The 25,486-nt window shown below is 36.6% G+C and overlaps 1 long non-coding RNA gene across 1 annotated transcript; it reads right to left on the bottom strand.

Moving 5' to 3' along the window:
- Positions 1–249: 249 nt before the first annotated feature.
- Positions 250–14,024, bottom strand: LOC105293963. Its single transcript, XR_896034.2, has 3 exons — positions 14,012–14,024; positions 6,258–6,265; positions 250–406 (listed from the first exon to the last, which is right to left on the bottom strand). It is a non-coding gene; the product is annotated as an uncharacterized LOC105293963 (long non-coding RNA).
- Between the last annotated feature and the right edge of the window lie 11,462 nt (positions 14,025–25,486).

Here is a 25,486-nt window from a genome sequence, read left to right as displayed (position 1 = left end):
CTGATAGTTCATTATTGATATATAGAAATGCAACCAATTTCCAAATACTAATTTTGTATCCTGCTACTTGTAACAAACTTATTTATCAGTTCTAACAGATTTTTGGTGGAATCTTTAGGGTTCTCTCTCTATAATATCATGTCGTCTGCAAATAATGAGAGTTTTACTTCTTCCTTTCCAATTTGGATGCCATTTATTTATTTATTTATTTATTTATTTATTTATTTATTTATTTCTGATTGCTGTAGCTAGGACTTCCAATACTATATGGAATAAAAATGGTGAAAGTGGACATCCTTGTCTTTTTCCTGATCTTAAGGAAATAATTTTAGCTTTTCCCTTTTGGGTATGATATTAGCAGTGGGTTTGTCATATATGGCCTTTATTATGTTGAGATGTATTCCCTCTATTCTCACTTTGCTGAGAGTTTTTATCATAAATGGATGCTGGATTTTGTCCAATGCTTTTTCCACATCTATTGATATAATCATGTGGTTTTTATCTTTCAACTTGTTAATGTGATGTATCACATTAATTGATTTGTGAATATTGAACCAACCTGGCATCCCAGGAATAATTCCCACTTGATCATAGTGTATGATCTTTTTAATGTCTTGCCGAATTGGTTTCCTAATATTTTGTTGAGGATTTTAGCATCTATGTTCATCGGGGATATCAGCTTATAATTTTCTTTCTTGTTATGCCTTTGTATCATTTTAGAATCAGGGTAATGGTCTAATAGAATGAGCTTGGGAGTCTTCCCTCCCTTTGAATTTTTTGGAATCATTTAAGAAAAATAGGTATTAATTCTTCTTTGACTGATAAAATTCACCTGTGAAGCCATCTGGTCTACGACTTTTGTTCATTGGGAGTTTTTGATCACTGATTCAATTGCATTAGTAGAAATCAGTCAGTTTTTATTTTCTGTTTCTTCTTGACTCAGTCTTGGAAGATTGTATGTTATTAGGAATTAATCCATTTCTTCCAGTTTGTTGACATACAATTGCTCATAGTATTTTCTTATAATCCTTTGTATTTCTACAGTTAGCTGTTACTTCTCCCTTTTCACTTCTGATTTTATTTTGATCCTCCTTTTTTCTTGATGAGTCTGGTTAAAGGTTTATCAATTTTGTTTATCTTTTCAAAGAACCAGTTCTTGGTTTCATTGATCTTTTGTATTTTTTTTTTTTACTCTATTTTGTTTATTTCTGCTCTGATTTTTATTATTTCCTTCATTCTACTCACTTTAGACTTTGCTGTTTTTTTTTTCTAGTTCTTTTAAGTGTAAGGTTAGATTGTTTATTTGAGATTTTTCTTACTTCTTGAGGTAGGCCTATATTGCTATGAATTTCCCTCTTAGGACCGCTTTTGCTATGCTCAGTAGATTTTGGGATCGTTGTGTTTATATTTTTGTTTGTTTAGAGATATTTTGATTTCTTCCTTGTCTCATTGTTAATCAATTCATTGTTTAGTGGCAGGTTATTTAGCCTCCATGTGTTTGTGTATTTTTTAGTTTTTTTTTTTCTTGTAATTGATTTCTAGTTTCATACCATTATGGTTGGAGAAGGTGCCTGATATGATTTCAGTCTTCTTAAATTTACTGAGACTTGTTTTTTAGCTTAATACGTGTTCTGTCTTAGAAAATGCTCCATGTGCACTTGAAAAGAATACATATTTTGCTGCTCTGGGGTGAAATGCTCTAAAAATATCAATTAAATCCATGTGGTCTAGTGTATCATTTAAGGCTACTGTTTCCTTGTTGATTTTCTGTCTGGAAGAGCTGTTCTTTAGTGTCTATGTGGTGTTAAAGTCTCCTACTATGACTGTATTACTGTCGATCTCTCCCTTTATGTTAGTCAGTATTTGCTTTCTATATTTAGGTGCTCCTATGTTGGGTGGATAAATGTTTATGAGGGTTATAGCTTCCTTTTGGGTTGATTTCTTTATCATTTTATAATGTTCTTCTTTTTCTCTTATTATAGCCTTTGTTTTAAAGTCTATTTTGTCTGACATAAGTATTGCTACACCAAATTTTTTTCGTTTACACTTGCCTGAAATATCTTTCCATGCCTTTACTTTCAATCTGTGTGTATATTTTGAGCTGAAGTAGGTCTCCTGTAGACAGTATATGTAATAGTCTTGTTTTCTTATCCATTCAGCTACCCTATGTCTTTTGATTGGAGCATTTAAGCCATGTACATTTAAAGTGACTATTGACAGGTACATAGTTATTGCCATTTTATGATTTATATTTATGTTATTTTCTTTCCTTCCCCTTCTTCTTGTTAAAAAGTTGAAGTTTCTTCAACATTTCTTGTAATACTGACGTGGTGGTGAATTCCTTTAGCTTTTTCCTGTCTGAGAAGCTCTTATCTCACCTTCAATTTTAATTGATAGCCTTGCTGGATAGAATAGTCTGGGTTTCTGTCCTTTGTTTTTTATCGTTTTGAATATTTCCTGCCAATCTATTCTGGTTTGCAAAGTTTTTATTGAGAAATCAGATGACATTCTTACGGGAATACCCAGGTAAGTAGCTATCTTTCTCTTGCTGCTTTTAGGATTCTCTCTTTTTCTTTAACCTTTACCATTTTAATTATGATGTGTCTTGGTTTGGGTCTGTTTGGGTTCACCTTCTTTGGGACTCCTTGTGCTTCCTGGACTTGTATGTCTATTTCCTTCACCAGGTTAGGGAAGTTTTCAGACATTATTTCCTCAAATAGATTCTCAATCTCTTGCTTTCTTTCTTCCTCTTCTGATACTTCTATAATGCTAATATTGTTACGCTTGATGTTTTCCCAGAGGTACCTTAAATTAACCTCAATTTTTAAATTCTTTTTTCTTTTTGCTATTCTGATTGGGTGTTTTCTGCTACCTTGTCTTTCAAATTGCTGATTCTATTCTCTGTTTCATCCAGTCTACTATTGATTTCTTCTGGTATATTAATTTCTGTTATTGTATTCTTCATTTTGACTGGTTCTTTTTAATGATTTCTATGTCCTTTTTTATGCTTACTATATCTTTGTTGAAGTTCTCACTGAGCTCATCTATTCTTCTCCTAAGTTTAATAAGCATCCTTATAACCAGTGTTTTGAACTCTGTATCTGGTAGGTTACTTGCCTCAATTTCATTTAGTGCTTTTTCTGGAGTTTTCTCCTGTTCTTTTATTTGAGATAAGCTTCTTTGTTTTCTCATCTTGGCTGCCTTTATGTGTTTGTTTCTATGTATTAGGTAGATCTGCTATATCTCCCAGTCTTAGCTGGGTGGCCTTATGTAGTAGGTGTCCTGTGTGGCCCAGTGGTGCAGTCTCCCTAATCGCCTGCACCAGGTGTTCCAAGAGTGACGCTTGGGTAGTCGTGTGTGCCCTCCTGTTGTAGTTTAACCTTGATTGTTTTTGTCATATCAATGAGTGGGATTGACTTTCAGGCTGACTGCTCTGAGAATTGGTGATGCCCACAATGTATGAGCTGCTGTGTGGCAGCTGACCCCACAGAGTAGGGTTTGCCCCTGCAAGTTTGTGTATCACTTGGGCTAATCAGGTGGTCTGTTGAAATCTAATACCAGCCTCTGGGTATGTTGGTTCTGGATCCCCTTGTGAGGGTCTCCCAGGCAGGCCAAGGTCAGCTGCTGTTTGCGATCAGTCTTGAGGTACCTGGTAGGAGTTACAAAGCTATCCGTATTTTGCTGCTGCCTGACTGGACCTGGAGGTACGTAGGAGAGGCCATGTGGTGAACTGAGGCTGACTGTCACTATTACTGGGCTTGTGGCAGCTTACCAAAAGGCCCAAGGGACCCCCAGGCCTGAGGCTCAGCAGCCTATAGGGCTCAGCAGCTGAATGTGCCTTGGGGGTACTAGAGTTGTATGAAGCAGTGTCTCAGGGAGTCTCTAGGGTAGATCATGTGGTGCTTCCCAGGTTAGTACAGATTCAGATTTGTTGCCAGTGCTGAGCCTGTGGCCACTCACAAAAGTCTCAGCTCACACTGGGGCCAGCTGCTGCCTGCCTTGGGCCCACAGACTCCTGAGATTTGATCAAGAAATACTGTAGCTCAAGCCAAGGCTTGCTGCTCGCCACTGAAAGTATCTCTGGAGGTGGGTGAGTGGAGGCCTGTTGATTGCTGCTGAAGGACCCTTCTGCTTAGAACGTGGGGTAAGGCTGATTGCCTAGTAATCACCCAAAATTGTCACTGGGCAATTTGTAGGTTGGGTGAAGCAGGGTCTCAGGAAGTCACCGGGATTAAGCAAGCAGATTTCACCAGGCCAATGCAGATTCAGATTTGGCCACATAGGAGAAGGGTTCAACACAGGTAAGAAGGTACTTACCTGCAGGCTGCACAAGAAGAGGGCTCAACTAAGGGGCCATGGAGGCTATTCCTCCAGCCCTTGCCCTGAAGCCACTCAACTCAGTCTTTCCCTGTATGTCTCTGGCACCTCCTGAGCTCCTGTTCCTCCAGTGGGGCCCAGGGCAAGTGCTTGCAAGTGAGAGAGTCTGTGTCCAGGCCCTTTAAGGGTACTTCTGGGTTTCTAGCAGCCTTTCATCTCACCTGAATGGTCAGAATCCCCATTGATTTTTACAGCTAGATTTTGTTAGGACTCTTCTTCCTGGCACTGAAACCCTGGGATGGGGAGCCCCAGTGTGAGACTGGGACCCCTTGCTCCTCCGGGGCAGGGGGCCTCCACAGCCAAGATATTCTTTTTGGTGCTCAATCACCACACATAGTTGAGGTACCAGCCCACTTGGCCTCTCTGTACTACTCTCAGTGTGGTCTCCTCTTTACATCTCCAGTTATGGAAGTTCTGTTCAGCTAGTCTTCAGATTGTTCTCCTGGTTGACTGTTTCATTATTTAGTTGAAATTTTAATGTGGTCATGGGAGAAGGCATGCACAGCATTTACCTACCCTACTATCTTGACCAGAACTCCTTGACTTTTCACTGTATTTTTTATATTTTTCTCAGTGGTTGCTGTGGGCTTACAAGATACATATAAACATCAGAATTGACTTCATATTTCTACTACTTTAATTCTATTGAGGTAGAAATGTTACTCTTATAAAGCTCTATTCCTTCTTCTCCTGTTTTTACCATTAATTATTAATGAAAATTTTTTCATTTTAGCTATTGTACTTTTTAACTCTAGAATTTTTATTGTATATTTCGTAATTTATATCCCTTTATTTTTATTTTCTATATGATTAGATAGTGTCATATTACCTTCTTTTACTTCTTTAAGCATGGTTTCCTTTAGTTCTTTGAACATATTTAAAGCATTGTTTCTACTTTAAAGTCTTTGATATATGAGCCCTCTCAAAGGCAATTTCTGTTTTCTGCCTTTATTTTTCTCTGCATGGGTCATGCTTTTCCTATTTCTTTGCATGTCTTGTAATTTCTTGTCAAAAATCGGACACTTTACATACTGTATTGTAGCAACTTTGGATACTATCTTTTCTTAGGGCTTTTGTTGTTTTGTTTACTGCTTTATTTGTTTAATGATTTGACTGAGCTATTTCAGTGAATTGTATTTCTCCTGCAGTGTGCACCCTCTGCTATTTTTCAGTGGACACAGCCTTGGGCATGCATATAGTCACCCTGGGATGACAGTGGTTTTAGCAGAGCTCTCTTTTGAGTGTCTCTTTTCCTTGATCGCTCTGTCAATCTTCTAGTTTATCTGCCTCTATTGATATCACAACAGTAGTCACCCTCCACTAAGTTCTGGCTGATTGTTCTATTATTTCTACAATGTCCAAGGTCATAAATTTTTTCACATTCTGATGAAGACCCCTTTTTAGGAGTAGCCTATGAGGCCAGGCACTGAGTCTTGATCTGACTCCAGGCAAGGTCTTCTTAGTTCTTTCTCTCCGTTCACTCTGTTAAACTTCCAAATGGTCTATGGTTAAGTTGTTGTATCATGGGGTTACCATCCTCTTCTTAATTGCTTACCACCAAAATCTCTACTGATTTCAATAATTCCCTTAGGTTTGAACATCCTTGTGTTCTGTGCCAGATAAAGACCAGTCTCCTTACAGAGAGCTATAGAGCTATCTGTCACTATGGCCTGCCTCTCTCCTTGAGCCACACCTCTGTATCCGTGCTCTGGAGTTAGAGGCAGAGACAATAGCACATTTCTGTTGGAGTGACACTTCTGATTCACAAGTAGGTGCTAGATGGGGAAAATAGCTTCTCAGCTTGCATTTTACTGGCTATAAATTTCTAGTTTGATAGATTTTTTTTTTTATTTTGTTTTTCAGTACTTTAAAAATGTTACTCCACTGTCTTCTGGCTTGCATTGTTTCTGATGAAAATTTAGCTGTCATTCTTATCTTTGTTCCTCTGAATATCATGTGTCTTTGTCTTTTCTCTCTAGCTGCTTTTATAATTTTTCTCTTTATGACTGTTATTTAGTAATGATGTGCTAGATGTCATTTTTATGTTTATTATACTTAACTTTTTGTTTGATTCTTATATCTGTATGTTTATATTTTTCATCACATTTGTAATATTTTTGACAATTCTTCATTCAAAAATTTTTGCTCCTTCACTCATATGATCCTGCTCCTCAAAGAACCCAAATACACATGTTAGACTGCTTAGTATTTTCTCACAAGTCACTGAGTTTCTGTCCATTTTTTTGAAATCTCTCTTCTTTCTGTGCTTCAGTTGGGATAGCTTCTATTGCAATGTCTTCAAGTTTACTGAATTTCTTTAGTGAAAAGAAATTCACTAATCTGATCCAGGGTATTTTTCATTGTGATTTTTCTAACATCATTGTATTTTATTTTAAGATAAATACTTTTTATATCTAGAGGTTCCATTTGGGCTTTTAAATTTTTTTTTGCATTTCTCTCACTATTTTCATACTTTTCTTTACATCCTTGAAAATACTCAAAATACTTCAGTATTCATCCTACCTATTTTAAAGTACTCATCTGCTAATGCCATCATCTCTGTCATTTTTGAGAATACTTTTATTATTTTTTTTTCTTGATTAGGGCTCATATTTTCCTGTTTTATTGTATGCCTAGTAAATTTTGGTTGAATATTAGACATTCTGGATTTTTACATATTTTAGTTCTAAATTTTGTCTTATTTCTTTAGAGAGTTCTGGAGTTTATTCTAGCATGTTGTTAAGTCTATTGCACATCAGTTTTATCCATTTAGACTCTTTTTAAGTTTTTGAGTCAAGTCTAGAGTAACCTTTACTCTAGGGCTAATTTGGCCACTCTACTAATTCTTGACCCCTCTGAGGACTCTAACAAATATCTGTCACATTATGAGGTCTCTGCATTCTGACTGGTATAAATGCAAATTATAGCCATTCCTATGTGAGTTCCAGGAATCACTTGCGTACTATTTTCTAGTGGTTCTTTCCTGGGCCTCATGGAGTTTGACCCCCCTATGCATACAGCACTCAGCAAAAGACTCAAGTACATTACTCTGCAGATCCCTGAAGCTCTTTATATGTGCAGTTCCTTCTTTGGTATTCTGATTCACAAATTCTACTCATTTCATCTTTCTGAAACTCTGAATTCTGCCTCCTCCACACGGTATGACTAGCTGGTTCTGTTTGGGTTTCCTCTTTCTTCACTGGAGTTACACACATTTGCACACAACACTTCAGCTTGTATCATATCAATTGAGATTTAGTAAGGTGAAAACACTTAGGTACAAGAAAAACTGAGAAATATAGTTTTTATTCTGAGTAGACTGACTCAGCTAAAAATCAAAAGTTATATCATTGAGAACAAGGGAGAAACAGATACTAACAGATTAATAGAAATATTTGACATAAAAATCTTCTAACCGCCCCCCCAAGTGAAAATAAGTAGCATTTTACCTTTTTCAAAATATTTAGAATATTTCTTTCCTAAAAGTTTATTTATTTTCATTAATGGATTATTAGATAAGACCTTCAACTCAGATAAAGCCATTGGATTTCATTTTGAATATTCCTATGAGTTGTATTGTCTTAAGAATGTGAAAGAATTCAAGATTCCATTAAGTTAAACACAAATTACTTTTTAGATATGATAGTATCCCATCAAGTTCAGAGGTCTTTAAAGTTAGTAGGAAAATACATAGACATTTTGTAAGAGTCAAGGAAATGTAAAATCTAGACAACCCGGGTAGAAGTTGCAGTCTTCTCTGAGTTCACAGATATTTATATGATAAGTGCTTAGGAGACCACTATCTTTTTAAGCTTTGCATCCCATGACATAACTAATCTTAAAAGGGACTCAGTAGTTAACAAAATGGCTCATACAAGAATGTTCACAACAGCTTTATTCATAATAGTCAAAACCTGGAAATGGTCTAGGATCCACCCACAAGTGAATGAATAAACTATAGTATATGCATATAATGGCATATGCATGCTCAGGAATACAAAGAAACAAACTACTGATATGTGCAATGATATGGGTACACCTCTAAAGCCTTAGCTAGGTGAAAGATAACATCTACAAAACAATATATGCTGGATAATTCAACTAATATAAAGTTCTAAAAAAGGCAAAACTAATCAATGATTAAAAAAAAAGACAGGCCAGTGGTTGTCTCTGTGGGTGGGGGCATGGATAGACTGGGAAGGGGCATGAGAAAATTTTCGGGAGAGGTGGTTATGTTCTATATCTTAATAATAGTTGTGGTTATACAGGTATAATCATTTGTCAAAACTCAGTGATTAAAACTTGTGCGTTTGACTGATTGTAAATTTTATATTAAAAGAAGAAACTGAGCACCAACATTGAATTCTAATTAATGTTACACCTGCTAAAGTACTTAGGCAAAGCCTACTGATGTCTACAATTTATCTTAAAATGCGTGCAAAAATGGATTGATTGATGCACAGAGGGATGGCTAAAGGATAAACATGCAATAAAACAAGTATCATAAAATGTTAATAGTAGAATCTTGATGATGTGTATATGAATGTTCATTATACAAGTCTTTTAATTCTGCCTTGTGTTTGAAAATTTTGTAATATGTTGGGAAGAAAAATGAGTGTGGGTGGTAGCTTTGAAGTAAACATCTGGCCAGAATTTTTAGTCAAAATAATTTCAGTTAACATGGATGGTATTTGTCTTCTTTAGAGTATACCTTTTATGCCTGAAAAAAAATTTAAACAATTAAAATTGTAAAATTAATGTTTCCAGATTGAGAAATAGTCTCATATTTTGTCAATATTTCATATTGACAATATTTCAATATTTCATATTGACAAAATGTTTAAGAGAATTTGACCTTTAATAGAATGACAGCCTTGCAACTCCAATTTAAAATATGTAATTAAGTAACTGAGATAGACTTCTATTTTAAACTAAAATCTTACTAAATTCATTTAATATTGGAAATTTTATGATGTAAAAGAGCTAAGAAAGGTTTTTTGTTGTTGTTGGAACAACTGAAATACATGTGCTTTAAAATTAAACATGTCAAATTTATAAATGCAATGTAAAATGTTAGAAGGTTTAAACATTTTAGCTAAATCTGTAACTATAACCAAACTGTATTCAAAAATTCATTCCAAGTAATAATAAAATTTGCTAGATATATAACTAGAATAACATTTGTAAACTGAATTTAAAAATCCATGAATTACATAAAAAAATTTCTTTTCAGGTTTTTCAAAACATACATATCAATAAAAAGAAACTTAACTCCCAAAATATTTTCAAGGAGTATTCTGGCTCGCAGAAGTAGACTGAAGGTAGCTAGCTTTCCAATAGACTTCTGAAATTTATAAAAGATATTAACCCAATCTTCAACTAAGCTATCTTTTAAAGTACATATGTCTATATTTATTAAGCAGCTATTCCAAGACTTGTACAAGGAGTGTAACAATATAGCTAAACTCAAAATCACTGCTACTCTATATCATCAAAAGTTCAGGAAGAGAAATAATATTAACTGAGCATTGCTTGATTTCTATGCAGTCCATTCTGTCCTCTAAGTAACTTATATATGCTCCAGGATTAAACCAGACCACCAGAAGGGTGAACTTCATTCTTTTCAACTTTCCCATTTAGCATGATAGAACTTCTTTTAATAGATTTTTTTTTTTTTGAGATTATGGCATCAACCTTATACGTGCATTGTGAGAAACAAATCTATGAAATTTGGTGTTGGATATACATTCTTGATCTAACCTAGGACCCCACTCATTGAGTCATAAGACGGGATCTTCTTGCAGAGGACATGGGAGGAAATTTGAGGGGGACATCTGATTACAAAGTTCAGAGCTATATCCATGGTCTTCTAAAACCTGTGCCAATATTTGTGGCCTCCCCTACTAAAGACCTTTCCTTTGATTTTTTATTGTGATAAATTGGTATACAACGACACACACACACACACACACACACACACACACACACATTTCAGGTGTACGACATTATAATTTGATATTTTTGTACAATACATAGCAATCACCACTGAAAGTCTATTTACCATTCATCGCCATACACTTAATCACCTTCACCTGTTTGCCCTCTCCCCAACCCCATTTTCCTCGGATGACCACCAATCTGCTCTCTATATCTGTGAGTCTGTTTGGTTTTGTTTGTTTGTTTGTTTGTTTGTTTGTTCATTTTTCTTAGATTCTACTCTATTACTTTCCTGATGCTTATTTTTACCTTGTTGTGTTTTAATGTATTAATAGGCATTAACAATCACATGTTCTAAAGTATCTTTAAATTATTTTTAGAACAAATAATAGAGTTCAAAAGTAGGTCCCAACTGTAGAGTTGGGGAAATTTTAAAACCAAAGAGAAGCAATGCAGAGAAGATGAAAATTGAGGACCTGAAATGACAGCTAAAGTGGATGAAGAAATCCATAAAAATGTGCTGATTTGGGCTTTAGCCACTTTTTAAACTGATTTACTGAAGATAATTAGGAAGATGCATTGTTTTAAATTGTCTTCTGGGAATAATTTGGATGCTGGGAGGTTGAGGGAACAGAGAATACGCAGGAATTCTATAAACTTCTTTGACATAACCACTTCTCACTATTCTGTGCACATTTCAGTGTCTCAAAATGTCAACAGAAATGCCAATTTATATTTTCTGGGGTTTGAAGAATAGGAAATCTTTAGTTATTGTAAGTTCTATCTCGTTAAATTTAAATTAATACCACATTTGCTCGGGGAGGTCAAAACCAAGTTACAGTGATGAGTTACAGTCAGCCCATAATCCTTTGCTTCAGTCCTCATTCTTTTTGTGCAGGAAATATGTGGTAGCTCTTGCTCTTTAAATTCTCAGAGATGTCTCAATGTGTTCTAAAGCAGCCGTCTCCAACCTTTTTAGCACCAGGGACCGGTGCTCCTATGAGAATCTAATGTTTGATGATCTAAGGTGGAGCTGAGGTGGTGATGCTAGCACTTGAGAGCAACTACAAATAAAGAGGAAGTTTCACTCGTTGGCTCGCCACTCAGCTCTTGCGTCCCACAGACCAGTACGGGTTCAAGGCCCAGGGGTTGGGGATCTCTGTTCTAAAGCACACTGAACATCAGTGAACATTACTTCCAGTGGACAGTCAAGGTTTTTGATCACTGAGTAGAGCACATACATTGCACTCTCTTTGATAAACAGACTTTCCTCTGGAAAATCACTCCCCTTCCCCATCAGTCCATGCGCTTTCAGATGGAATTGAGTCCTCTCCCACCTTCACAATGGGATCTCATTGGCCTTCAAGCCAATAAACAAATCCCATGCTCTGGTCATAGTGATTGGTTTATATTACACAGCCAATAATACACTTTGGCAAGCCTACTGGGAAAGACAGAGAGCCAAACTGCCTTTCTCTTTCACAAGACTTAACAGTATGAAGATTTAACACTTATAGATTCAGCCGTCTGAAGAAAGCCTGGATCTACTGAGTGTATCACTCGCTGCCTGAATTAGGGCTAAATCAAAGGAGAAAGAGCCTTGGGAGGGAACAAAGTGACATTCTTAAAACCTAAAGCAGATCACACCTGAAGCTTCCCTGGCCCATTAGCCTTCCAGGTAATTGACTAAATAGATTTATTTTTACTTATGCTGGTTTTGAATAGGTGTTTCAGCAATTGAAAATATTCTGAGTTATGTTTAATTTTACTTTTCTGCCTGCCATCAGAAATATAAAACAAAATAGCTTGTGTTCTGTTTCTCTGTATCTCTTCTAATCAGTCTACATCTACCATATTTATTTGCATTATTAGCTTTGTTCTTATGTTTTCTACCCTTTCAATATTTAAGCCATATATGATTTTTCCCCCTCGCTATATAATTCTTCCTTGACAGTGAGCTTCAGGCAGTTATTTGAAGGCTACTGAGTACAAGTGGGAATTTATAAATGAGTCTGTTTGCTAAAAACAAAAGAAAGCATGCTGAAGTCCTTTTCGCATTTCTCAAATTGCTCTTACCAAGTCTTCAGAAAGTCTGCCAAGTGGGGAACCATCCCATTTGCAGAAGGTCTAGAACCTACAGTTCAGTGTTTGCAAAGTGTACATCAGGATCTCTCAATATCAGAATCGCTGGGATATATATTACAAAAGCAGATTACTGGGCTTCCCTCCAACCGTGAAATCCTCATCTCTAGGAGCTTGACCTGGTAATTTTAGTTTTAATAAACTCCCCAGGTGATTCATATGCATAGTAAAGTTTGAGAACTCTGACTCTAGATTTATCCCGTCACCAGTAGCAACAGGAAAATTGCCAATGTAATCGTTTTCTATCACTATGAAAAGTCTGTTCTCTTAATTTATGGATAATGTAGCTGCTTTTAAATATAAAAGTTATGTAAGTAATTAGAAGAATGGGAGGATTTTACTGGTTGGATTGAATGAGAGAAAACTAAGGACTAATTTCAAAATTAAACTAATTTCAAAATTACTTTCTACCTAATCATTCATATTGAATGTCTTTTTTTTATCTAAATCAATTGTTCTTCATTTCAACTTCATGTCAGGTTTTTTAAAATGCTGCTCCTTAGGCCACACTTCAGAATAGTGAAATCAGAATCTCTGAGGTTGGGAGCCATACATTAGTATTGAGCCTATGGATGGTCCAAGGGTACGAGTTGGCTAGACAAAGATCATGACGAAGATTATTTTCAAAGTTGTAGAGGCAAAGCCAATTATTAAGAAGACATTGGATCTGAAAATAACATTAAAAAGGAGAAAAATCTATTGAACTGGAGATCTAGGTCTATGTTTTTTTACTATAAGCTCTACCATCATCTCTAAATATTTCTTTACTCCTATATACATTTCAAATCCCATTTTTATGATATTCTTAAAGCATATTTTATAGCTAATTAATATATCCTAATTCCCCAAGGTCATAATCATACCAGCAATAGATTTTATATTTTTCATGAATTACGCTATTCTCATCTAGTTATATTCATATCACCAAAATACATATATTTTTAATTTCACTACACTTCTCTAACAGACAAAAATCAGAAGAAAAGAGCCAGCTTTTCTCGAATCCACTGCAGGAAGCCAGGAGTGTTGGATAAGATTCCTGTCAAGGACCTAATGGCCTTAATAAGCTCAGCAATGTAAAAGTACATAAGCAAAGATATGGTACCTAATGCTCAAGTAGTTCCTTTTTTCTGGTGTCAGAATGTCACAGCATTACAGCTGAGCTGTGACTCGATTAATTGATTCAGATTGATTCCCGTTGCGCAATTGTCTTCTCTAAAGGAATGCCAATGTAATCTGCTAGCAACTGTCACTTTATATCACTTATGAATTATGCTGTATAATGGGTTCAGGTGCTCATATAAATTGACTGTCATAAAATTCTTGTGTGTGATAATTCAGAGAAATCATCTTATTCAGATGATGAAAACAAAAGAGCAGAGTAGTGACAAGAGAATGAAGGTGATAACCTCCACACTGCTGACAAGAGAAACAATGTCTAAAAATTGCTACTAATTTATTGTTCGCTCAGCTCGGTAATTAGCAACCCCCTGCCCTCCCTGCAAATATTCTAGGGCACGGCATTGATATTATGATAAAAGACAAGATAGAAAACCCTCATGGTGTGAATTGTCAATTTTTATCCAAATATGTATTAAGATGTAGTATTATGCACACCCTTTAACCCAGTAATTTCCACTTCTAGGAATTTCCCCCAAGTTGATGATACCACAAGTGCAAAAAGTTATAAACACAAGAGTCTTCACTATAATATTGCTTTAGAGTAGTGAAACAACACATATGTTTACAGCAAAGCGTTGTGTATAAGACATGTATAATGATATTATAAAAACATTAAAAACAATTACTAAATAAATTTATTGACATGGAAAGATGCCCAATACTGACTACAAATAAAACTTATAAAACAGTACAAATAGTTATGTTACATTTATGTAAAACTATATGCATATATCTACATGTATATAAAATAAATGACTGGAAAAATGTTCGTCAAAATTTTAATAATAGCAGTTTTCTCATTAGCAGAATCTAGGGTGATTTTTACTTTCTTTATTGTATTTTTCCATGAGGCTTGAATTTTTACAACAAATATTCAGCAATTTTACAAAAAAGAGTAAAGCTATTTAAAAAGAAAAGAATATGATAGGAAACTATATGCAAGTATAAATGAGGCTGAGGAATTTCAGAGTTCTTATGTTTACACCTCTGTTCAGAGATGATAATAAGAATGATGGATGAATTGCATAATAATCATGTATGATAACAAAACATTAATTTACAATTTATTGAAAATAGCAATATGCACTCAGCACCATAAAAAACAATAGTAATAAGTGGACTTGAAACTGAAATTAAATAAACAAGCACAAAAGCACTTGCAAGCAGATCACATTGGGGTGATTAAGGCCATTTTTGTGGGAGAATAACACACGACATCTGAGAACTGCAATGTTAGCATACTGAGCATGATTTAACACAATTTAGGAGAGTTTATCTTGGCCTAGGGAAAGCTTTCTGGAGGAAATGAATGTGAGAGGTGAATTTAAAAGTGTGAGGCAGACAGCTTGCTGGAGAGGAAGTCAAATAGTATATTTCACAGAGCCCAAAGGAAGGAAGAAGAATATTTTTGCCTCAGGACTTCCAAAGAATAAATGAAATGTGTCTATTCTGAGGTTAACGCCAAAGTCTGCAGTCAAACTCTGTCAGGCAGTCATACTTCCCTCAAAATGCCTTGGCAGGTTCATTGAGTAGAAACTACCATAGGGGGAGATCACCCTCAGGAAAATCGCATAAAATAATCCTTTGGGAAGCCCGTGTTATCTCCTTTCAGACTACACAGCAGAAGCACTAAAGGAACATTTTATGTTACTGTGTAACAATCTTACAGAGAAGCTCAGTCTCCATTGATTTGAATGATGTTTTGAGGTGTCAAGCAGTTCTCTCCAAAATAATCCCCAGCCAGTTCTTAACTAGAACCTGAATTTTCTTTATATGTTCATTTTTTTGTTGATGTTATTGCACCTATGGACAAGGGTCAACAAAATAGCTCTTTATTAGCTAATAATGAATTATCGTAGGGTCTGTTATTGAAGAGGAATTTTCATTCAAAAGGCTAATCAGCTCTCTGTTCTGCTTCTGTAAATATGCTTGCTCCATGGGCTGTACTTGAAATTGACTAAAGACTCACCTTCCCTTTTGTTTGATTTGTCTAAGCAACAAATGTAACTGTTTGTACCCCAGCAACTCCCCCCCGCCCCCCCTTTGTAACACTTTATAACTACTGGTAACCCATAGCAACTCCCGCCCTTTGTAACGCAATGTAACTATCTGCAACCATAGCAACTCCTGCTGGTTTGTAATGGTCTGAGGACAAATTAACCAATCAGCCCGTGCCAAAAAGGATCTATATAAGGAATGTTGCAACTGAGCTCTGGGCCCAAATCTTCAGAGCACTAGCTTCTCCGGGACCACCAGCATAATAAACCTGAGTTCTCCAACTCTCTGAGTGCTGTTTGGTTTCTCGCCAGTCTAATTTTGGATCTTTTCTGCAACATTATCAGGAAATACAATATCCAAGGATGGGGATATAATAAAGGTTTTTCATGGAGTTGGATGATAATGGCCAATCTTTTTGGTGCTACCTGGCTAGGCCTATTGAGGAGGTATAATGGTAGGAATAGCCGAGAACTGTTCTTGAAAATATATAACGTTTTAATATAGTTAACATTATTTTTAATTTAGTACGTATATAATGCAAGTTTTTTCAAATTTTGAAAATAGACAAATTAACAACTCATAACTAGGTAGGTACAATGCTTATCACAGTTCGTAGCTTTTCATTTTGTATATCATTATAATTATGATTATTTATTCTCTACTTTCCCCTCCAGTTAATAAGTTCCCTAAGGGTTAGGTCACTTCCATTTTACTCACCTCCCAGTAGCACCTGGCCCAGTGCTTAGCACATAGTAAGTGTTCAGTAATATTCAATTAGTCAAAAGAAAATGAATGGGACCCTAACAAAGACCAGATATTGAAGGAGTGAGAGGAGTTGAGAGAAAGATTTTGCTGGAAAGAGGGGTCCCAAAGTACAATAACTTACTTTACAATTTTGTCTTGAGTTTTAACTACTTGATAGAAATATATATCATCCTGATCTTTTCAAGATTATAGTCCCTTTTTCTTCCTGTATTACTTCTAGTTTTTCCTGCTATGCAACTTTGAGACAATTATGCGGCTCCTACCAAAAAAAAAAAAAAAAAACCCAATGAGTTAAAATTACAGAGTAGAATTCTAAACAGCCAAGGTTAATATGAGTCTCATATTTTCATGCAATGGTAAATCCTTTTAGATTTGTATTAGCTATGTACAGTTTTTTAAAAAATATTCCTCTTCCTTTTCTAACTTTTACCTCCAAATTTTTAACACTTTATTTCCTGATCTCAACAATGTAGACATCATTTTTATCTACACTCTGAGTCCTTCATCAGTACCAGAAAATAATTATTCCTATTTAGCATACCTTAATTCCCTTCTATTATCCGTAAAATGATTTAGGGGTGATAAGGGAGCTACAGAAGTATTATCCTTGTCATTAGTCATCACTTCCCTAAATACAAAGATTTGTTTACTTAACAAATATTTATTGAGTGCCTACTACGTGCTAGGACCTGGTTCTTGGCACTGAAAACACAGCTGGGTACTAAACAAAGTCCTTGAGAGCTAACATCTCAACCTGCTTGGAGCTAACTTTCTCAGTATTGAGGTTTATTTCTTATGTAAAAGTTTGTTAAAATATGAAAAATACAACAATCCCTTAAGCATAATACAATTGGGTTTTATTTACATTTTCCAATTCAGAGATTAAAACAATAAAACAAGCCCTTGTCATCAGCATCACACACCTGAGCTATTAGTCATCATGCTTTGAACAGGAGTCACATTTTTTAACCCAAAGATGGATGTCAATCTCCACAGCCTCTTAGTGGAAAGTGACTTGTGGTGCCCCATTTCCAAAGCTGATTGTGGAGAGGATGCTGGCAACATCATAGCTCCCAAGGATGTAGTCAAGGGGACTCAGGTAACATTTCCTCATTTAAATTCCTCACCCTTACCTGCCAAGTTTCTCCTGAGAGCCATAAAATGGTGGGAAAAAAAAAACAAATGGTTCTTAGTTTCTCTTATCTGTCCCCTATTCCCCCATTCGCAGCTTTCAACTGGAAAAATGGGACTGGAAATAGGAGTGCTTTATATTTATGACTTCAATCCCCTTGATTTCTGACTTCTAGGTTTGAGTTTTACCAGAAGCAGACTCTGAGGAAAGGCAATGAGTTACAGTGGTTTATTTGGGAGGAGATCCCAGGAAACATGGTCAAGGGAATGAGGAAGTGAGATAGGAAAGGGAGAAGTCAGCATGCTCTCACTCCTTAGCTGACCTGATAGGTGATGGAGCACCCTGTGGAAGCTGGCCTTCCAGCCCCGTGGGCACCAACCATTCTGCCCTTTCTCACCATGAAAAGTGGTTCTTTCTCTCCTCTATTCAGACCAGGGCTGGCCAGTGACTTGTTTTTATCAGTAGGAGGCAGCAGAAGTGAGGCTGGGCAACTGCTGGCCCAGTAAGAGACCAGAAACCTCCACTTTCATACTCCCTGAGGAAGCTAGCTACCATCCTGTTAAAGAATGTAGGCTCTTCTACTAAATAATGAGACACGTGTGGGGAGAAAGAAGCCACTTAGAAGAATATCCAAGTGCCAAACCTGTGACAGAGACCTTGGTCTCGCTGCCCTCTAGCTGCCAGGTGAAGGCAAATGAGCAAGTGACCCAAGGTCATAAAGAACTAAAGACTGCCCGCTGAGTCCTGCCTGAATTTCTCACTTAGAGAATTGTGAAAAATAATTAAAAATAAAACATTGTTTAAAAGATGGCTGGGCATTTATTCAGAAAGCAGACTATCTGATACATATACCAACTCTGGTCGGTCACTGATCCAGAGCTGCATCCAGGGGGTGGTAATATCCTATCATCTCTGGTCTGTTTCATAGGGCAAAGCAGGCTTCACTACTCAGAGAACACCTCAGAAAAAGAAATGCAGGTTCTCTGGCCTGTGGATGTAGGGTTAGTGGGTGCTGAGGTGGCAAATGCACAAGGATGTGGGTAGGACACATCTGCTATACCTGGATACTCTGCTTATCGAATATCACAGACCTAATAAACTGGATCTTTTACCTTTCCTCTGAATCCACAGATCTGTGTTGTGTCTGTTGGCAAAACAGTTCTTCCAGTTGGCCAACTGTGATCTCAGTGTTCCAGGCAAATTCTTGCTTCCCTAGAGATTAAAATCTGCCTTCTCCATATACCTGATCCCTTGAAGCTTCTAAGCTTCTAAGTTTCTTTCCTGAAAATATTTAATATTTAACATTTTTATGCCAATGTGTGTGTGTGTGTGTGTGTGTGTGTGTTGGCAGAGCAAAGAATTCCAAAGAAAAGAATATCGTCTCTTTTATCAAGTAGTTCAAAGTCTAAAAAGAGATAGGAGCCAATCAGGAAACAAGTTAGCATTCAGCAACATTATCAAGATAAAATCATCCTACAAATGTGCTGTCTTTGTAGGTAAGAGTAATGCTCCTTCTAATATGGAATGCCTATTATTTTCCATGGTTTTCTTTTGGTACAGTGAGTTCACCCAGAGGAACAAGCTTCTCCCTTTGTTGCCCTGGTAATCAAAAGCATGAAATTAAAAGCTGGCTGGTGACAGCAATGAATGTGGTTTTGTGACCCAGGAACAATTTTTCCCTAAGCAAAGCTCATTAGACCACATTAAATTCACAATAGGTTTAACTTCACAAAGTATACACCGAAATGATCATAAGCAGAGGGCTTTAACCAGAGAATTCCCCAAAGGACAGAGGAGTTTGAAGACCAGTATTTTAAAAATGTGAGGAACCCAGGTAGAGGTTGTTTTTTCTGGTACTTATGCAAGATAGGAATGGGGCCTCTATGCAGAAGGGCCTTGTGTGTAAGGTTGGTAGCTGCGAAGGGAGAGAAAGGAGAGACAATTTAGCTCAATGAGGCTAGACTGGAAATGTCTTCCTGCTGGATCACATTCTTGTCTAGATCATCAAGCCAAGACACAGTTTATTTAGTATTTCCTGTCACCTTAACAGCTGGTCCAGGTCACTGGACCAAAAGGGAGGATATACGAGATTTTTATTTTAAAGGCTCTGAAATGGCTTGTTAATTCACCCTGTCTCTGAGACAGTAACCCCACATTCTTTTTTTTTTTTAAAGAAAATTGAGAGAAAGAAGCTGTGTAAATCACACATATCTTTTAAGAAGTAGACCCAAACTTTTCTGTTTTGACCAATCTTTGAGGCTTCTCCTTAATCCCCCTCCCAAACGCTCTGAGAACTAAAGCCTTAAAGCAGCCACTAGACTTTTTACCCTTCACCAGATGTTTGCCTAACAGGCAAAAAAGAAGGGTAGCAAGTGAGCAGAGCAGACAGAAGCCTGCTATCTCTAAACCCAGACAGCTGTAACTAAACTTTCCAAGGACTATGGTGGATTGCTCATGGAAATCAGTAGACAGTGAACCTGCTTGACTCTTTCAGCCTCCATATTGCCACCTGAATAAAAAAGATACTAATATTACCTGTCTTGCAGACTTGTCGTCAAAGTACTTTGCACACTGCCTGTGACATTGTGAACACTCACTAAATGCTAGCTAGTATTATTATTTTTAGCAGCCTGTACAGGCAGCGTGGGGGATTCCTGACATAATATGCTTTCAGAGGTACCGGGAAATTTTTCCACATGCAGAGATTTTCCTAGTCAGCCCTTCTCTATGCCTGAAGTCCCTTTTTAGAGAACTTCTCTGATTTCCTAAGAATTGTCCTTAATTAAAAATGCAACTTAGTAGCTCCAGAAGTGCCTTGTCATGCTTCCCCACCCCATGAACACATTGTATTCCAAGACACACCCCGTCCCGGGCTGGGTTTCCTGGGTTCCTCAGAACATACATAATTCACTGTTAGGGTGTGTGTCCAAGTGTGGTTTTGGTGGGGCAGCAACATCTCTGTATATACTGGGGCATAGGCATCGTGTAATGTCGAGGTGCTCTTAACTTGTGCTTCCAAAAATGGTGTTTCAGGAGCTCTGTGAGTCCTCTGAAATTAGATGCAAAAGTGTCTTGGTGCATTTATACACTTTGGGGGCTAGAAGACCCATAGCTATCATTGGGTTCTCAATGGGCTCTATAACTAAAGAACTACTGTAATAGGACAGTTACCTGGAACCAGCCCTCCACAGCCTCTTTCAAGTATAGTAGATTTGCTGGGGGCCTGGAGAGATCTTGGGGTGTATTCTAGCTGTGGGGGTGGAAATGAGTGGAAGGTCAGGTAAGCCCAAGGGCCCTGGGTGCTCTGGTGTGTCAGTGTGAGAAAACAGACAGGGTGAGGAGCCCAACTCAGCCCTGTTAACTCACTACTTGCTTCTGGAAGCTGCCCTAGGGTTAGCATACCAATAGAGGTTCCAATAACTTTCTCAGCACAGAAAGGACCTGGCCTGAAGCAAAAGTGAAGCCTCAGGGTTCCGAGCCCCTGGTGTAACTCTGAGTTCTAGACGAGGGAATTACACTCAAGGTTCCTTAAAGTTTCTTTCAATCCTAAAATAATGATCCTTAAGTTTTCCTCATTGATTATTTATCCCTCATTGAGTACTTCTCCTTATCTGGATCTTATATAATTTGGGGATAGGGTTGTGAGGTAAAATACAGGACTCCCAGTTAAATGTGAATTTAATAAAAACAATCATTTCCCAAATACTAAATCGGATATATATATACACACGCACACACACACACACACACACACACATATACATACATGTATATATATACACACACATATAAAACATATAAAATTATTCGCTGTTTACCTGAAATTCACAAATTCACATTTAACTGGAAGTCCTGAATTTTTATTTGCTCAATCTGCAGTTATGGGCCGCATTGTGTCCACTCAAAATTCATGTGTTGAAGTTCTAGCTTCCAGTACCTCAGTATGTGACCTTATTTGGAGGTACATTTTCTTTAAAGAGATAATTAAGTTAAAATGAAGTAATTGGTATGAGCCTTAATCCAATATGACTGGTGTCCTTATAAGAAGAGGAGATTAGGACACAAACATGTCCAGAGGGAATACCAGGTGAGGACACAGGAAGAAGACAGCATCTACAAGCCAAGGAAGAGGAGGGCTCAGAAGAAACTTACACTGCCATCACCTTGAAGTTGGACTTCCAATATGCGGAACATGAATGTCTGTTGTTTAAGTCACCCAGTCTGTGATATTTGTTATGGCAGCCATAGCAGACTAACACAACTGGCAACCATATTTGGAGAGCACTTTAAGTATAAGAACACAAAACTACAAATACAGAATTAAGAACAAATGTGAAGATTTATTATATTGAGAAAAGAAATCACAGCAAATCACCAGAACCTGGAAATTTTGAGTCCCTTTCTTCAGAGACCCATTTAGGCAATTGGAGCAGCCTACAGCTCCTGGAACTCATAGATTTCCCCTCAAGTGAGAGGCTCTCAAGCGTTATGAGTATTATGGTGAGTTTAAATCTGCTGAGATGTTTACATCTTTTCTAAAGCCTTTTTTGTTTATTTCTCTGGTTTCATTTGGTTTTCACTGCAGCCCCTCAAATTATACTATTGGGTATTTTTGTAACTTTGTCTCTTCATCCTTTACTTTTCAGTTTCTTTTCTCTCTTCTGGGGGTTTGCTTTTTAGCTCTTCAATTTCGTGTTAAAATGGATCTTAAATAATGTTTATAAAACAAGTATAAATTTCTCAGGTTAATCCTATTTTAGAAACATCATATTATTAATTATATGGAAAACTTGGGTAACTTTATTATCTCATTTCACAAAGTCTGATAAGAGAAACAAGGAATGATATAATTTTTTTCATATAAGGAACTCACAGAGACATTTAATTCTTGCTCTAGTCTGCAGATTTACAAAGAAGTGTGCATATATAAAAACATGCATATGTATAGATTTAATATATTTCTAAATTCTACACAGAGTTATGCTAAAGCACATCTAATTACACCAACTTGATTGACCAGAAGGAAATCGGTCAAATTAAGACAAAATTGTTCTGTCATAACCATGCATATTTGTGGATAAAATATATTTGTATTTAAAATATCACATATGAAGTGTCCATGGAAGACATTTGTTTTTTCATTTCTAATTTAAACCACTAGATTCAATTTATTTTTATTGACAGAAGGTAGTTTGGGGCATTATTACAGAGATTTCACATTAGTATAGCAGGCAGTGTTTTAACCTTGAAAACCTTAAATCTCTCCTTATTAGGACTGGATAATGATAATAAATGGCTTTGTTATTGTTTTATGTATCTATCGTACTATATTTTTTATCATTATGTTAAAGTGCATTCTTTCTACTTATATTTCTTAAATTTTGCTGTGAAACAGTATGCTGTGTTACTCCAGCAGCAGCCTCATATGTCTCCTGTTTACCAACTCTTGATTGCATCATTTTCTCTTGTGCTTGATTTAATCTCTCTTGTTTCGTATACTAACATGCTGCACAGGCTCGTAGCCTAGGGGCAATAGGCTATACCATACAGCATAGTTGTGTAGTAGGCTGTACCATCTAGGTTTGTGTTAATATGTTCTATGACGTTTGCACAATGACATAATAGCCTAGCAACACATTTCTCAGAACATATCCTTGTTGTTAAGCGGCATATAACTGTCTTATAAAAATAAAATTATAAAAGAAAATGAAGGTTATTTGAGATGGATGGTACAAGCATTGGGGGAGGAAGAAGAGTGCAGAACAAGATAAGCAGAGTGAAACATGGGTGAGATATCAAAAATGACATCTCTTCAGCAATTTTTGAAAAAAAATTGCGTAATGTATTAATGGATGTACATGGTGATTGAATAAACTAGCTCACTGTTCTTGCCAAACCAGTTTAGTGATGTTGTAATATGTGCTGCCATTTGCTTGCTTTTTCCCTCCAAAATATTAGAGATATTACATTGGTCTGCAATGTGTGTGTGTGTGTGTGTGTGTGTGTGTGTGTGTGTGTGTGTATGCATGCACACACTTAGTGATGGTGGTGGTATATTAAAGTGTGTGTTTTCATATGTGTGAATTGTGTAGTGATATCGGGCTTATGATGAATACCACATAACTGCTATAACTACTTCAGAATGTTCCTCTTGCTTTTTATTATACAAATTATAATTATAATTAAGAATAACCAAGGCTTTCTTTTACTGAAATATTTAACAATGAATAGAATTATATTACTATTTAATCTTTAATTTTGCCTTTCTTTTTGAAAATGCAATTAATTAAATGCCCAGTAGTTATTTATACTATTTTAAGGTTTTCGCTTTTTCTTTTTGCTTCAAATTAGTTCATTCTCGTGAAGGTAATTATGCAGGTGTCTTCCTTGAATGTACATTTAATGCCTGTGGTTGTGTTTTCTTGGAATTGAATATGTGACTATTGATAAATTGTTATCCATGTATGCAACTTTAGCGAGAGGAAGGTAAATAACAAATGCTGCCTCACCAAAGTCCTTTTCCTTATTGTTTGACGTATAGAATTTTCTACAGCTCCAAGTTACTGAAAATAGCCCCATCTTCTTTTAGAAATATTATCCCTGTACTTACTATGCTGCTAATGTATTTGTTCTTTCTGAGTGTAGCTGCCCCAAGTTTGTTTGGTTATTATTCAGTAACCACTTGAGGTTTGAGGCGATGCTATTTTCAAATACAATAGAGATGAAGACTTAATACAATAGAGATAAAGATGAAGACTACTAAGCCTGCTAAATATGATGATTCTTTATTCACTAGATTTAACTGTGAAGGTTGTGGAAAAAAAAAATAATGACATCCTGAAAATATATAATCAAACATCGTATCTCAAAGGTAAGTAGTATTAAGTACTTTTAAAATTTTTAATTTTCTAGGAAAATACTTTCCTATTAACATAACATAGATGCCCGCGATTTGACTTTATCACATTTAATTTTCAGATCCGTTTTTAAGTAATCTTCATGTAAGAAATAAGTTACCTGCTTGTTCCTCAAAGATTTATTTTATCACAAATCTTAATGAAAACACCAAAATAATGATCATACGCTATTGTTTCTCCTTCCTTTCCCTTCTTATCCTGTTACACTGTCAGTATTCACCTAGGCACGCCAGCTAGAACCCCCAGTCGCCCACATCCCACCCTTCCCACTTGCCCCTCAGTCACTTGTCACAGCCCTCCTGCCAATTTTGCTCTTTATATCCTCCCTTCCTCCTACTGCTTCCAACCTCGGGTGCCAGCAGCATTAACTTACCTGCAGTAAAGGCCCCACCAGACTGTCCACACCTAGTTGACTATACCTACTGCCCCTCTGTCTGGCCAACCTCTCCTACTCCTCCCCATGTGTCTGCTGTCCTAACTCCCAAACTGAACCAGGGGGCTCCTTTACGTCTGACTCCTCTGAACTTCCCTCTGCTGCATCACACTGTACTTCCTGGTAGCTTTTCCTTTCTATTGGACTTGCACTGCCTGAGGGCAGGAATGACATCTGATGTACCTTTATCTAATGCATTACATGGAACACATAGTGAGTGCTTGATAAACTGAACAGAACTGAGTAACAATCAATAACCAACATTTAGTACAAATGTTAAATTAAAAAGATGTATTGTGCTACATGCCCTTAGCAAAATCCCTACCTAAGAATGAGTAAGTCTCTAGCTGGGGCCTTACTACATTCTTATCTTCTGCTGCCATTTTGATTCCTCATTATCTCCTGGGATTCCTCTTTTTCCCCTCTCTCTTCTGGTCCACCTTCTACACTTTTCTGGACTGATGAGGATAGTCATTTCCTTGTATCTGGGATGATAAAATAATTGCAGATTTTTCATGCAATTAACTCAGTGAATACACTCTAAGTATTCTACTGGGTTTTTCATAGCACTACATACTGCTATTTCTAATTTGCAACTATACA

This window comes from Pteropus vampyrus, unplaced genomic scaffold, assembly GCF_000151845.1.
Source record: "Pteropus vampyrus isolate Shadow unplaced genomic scaffold, Pvam_2.0 Scaffold80, whole genome shotgun sequence".
Classification (NCBI taxonomy): domain Eukaryota; kingdom Metazoa; phylum Chordata; class Mammalia; order Chiroptera; family Pteropodidae; genus Pteropus; species Pteropus vampyrus.
The sequence above is the reverse complement of the archived record's forward strand: the minus strand, read 5'-3'. Positions and strand labels throughout refer to the sequence as shown.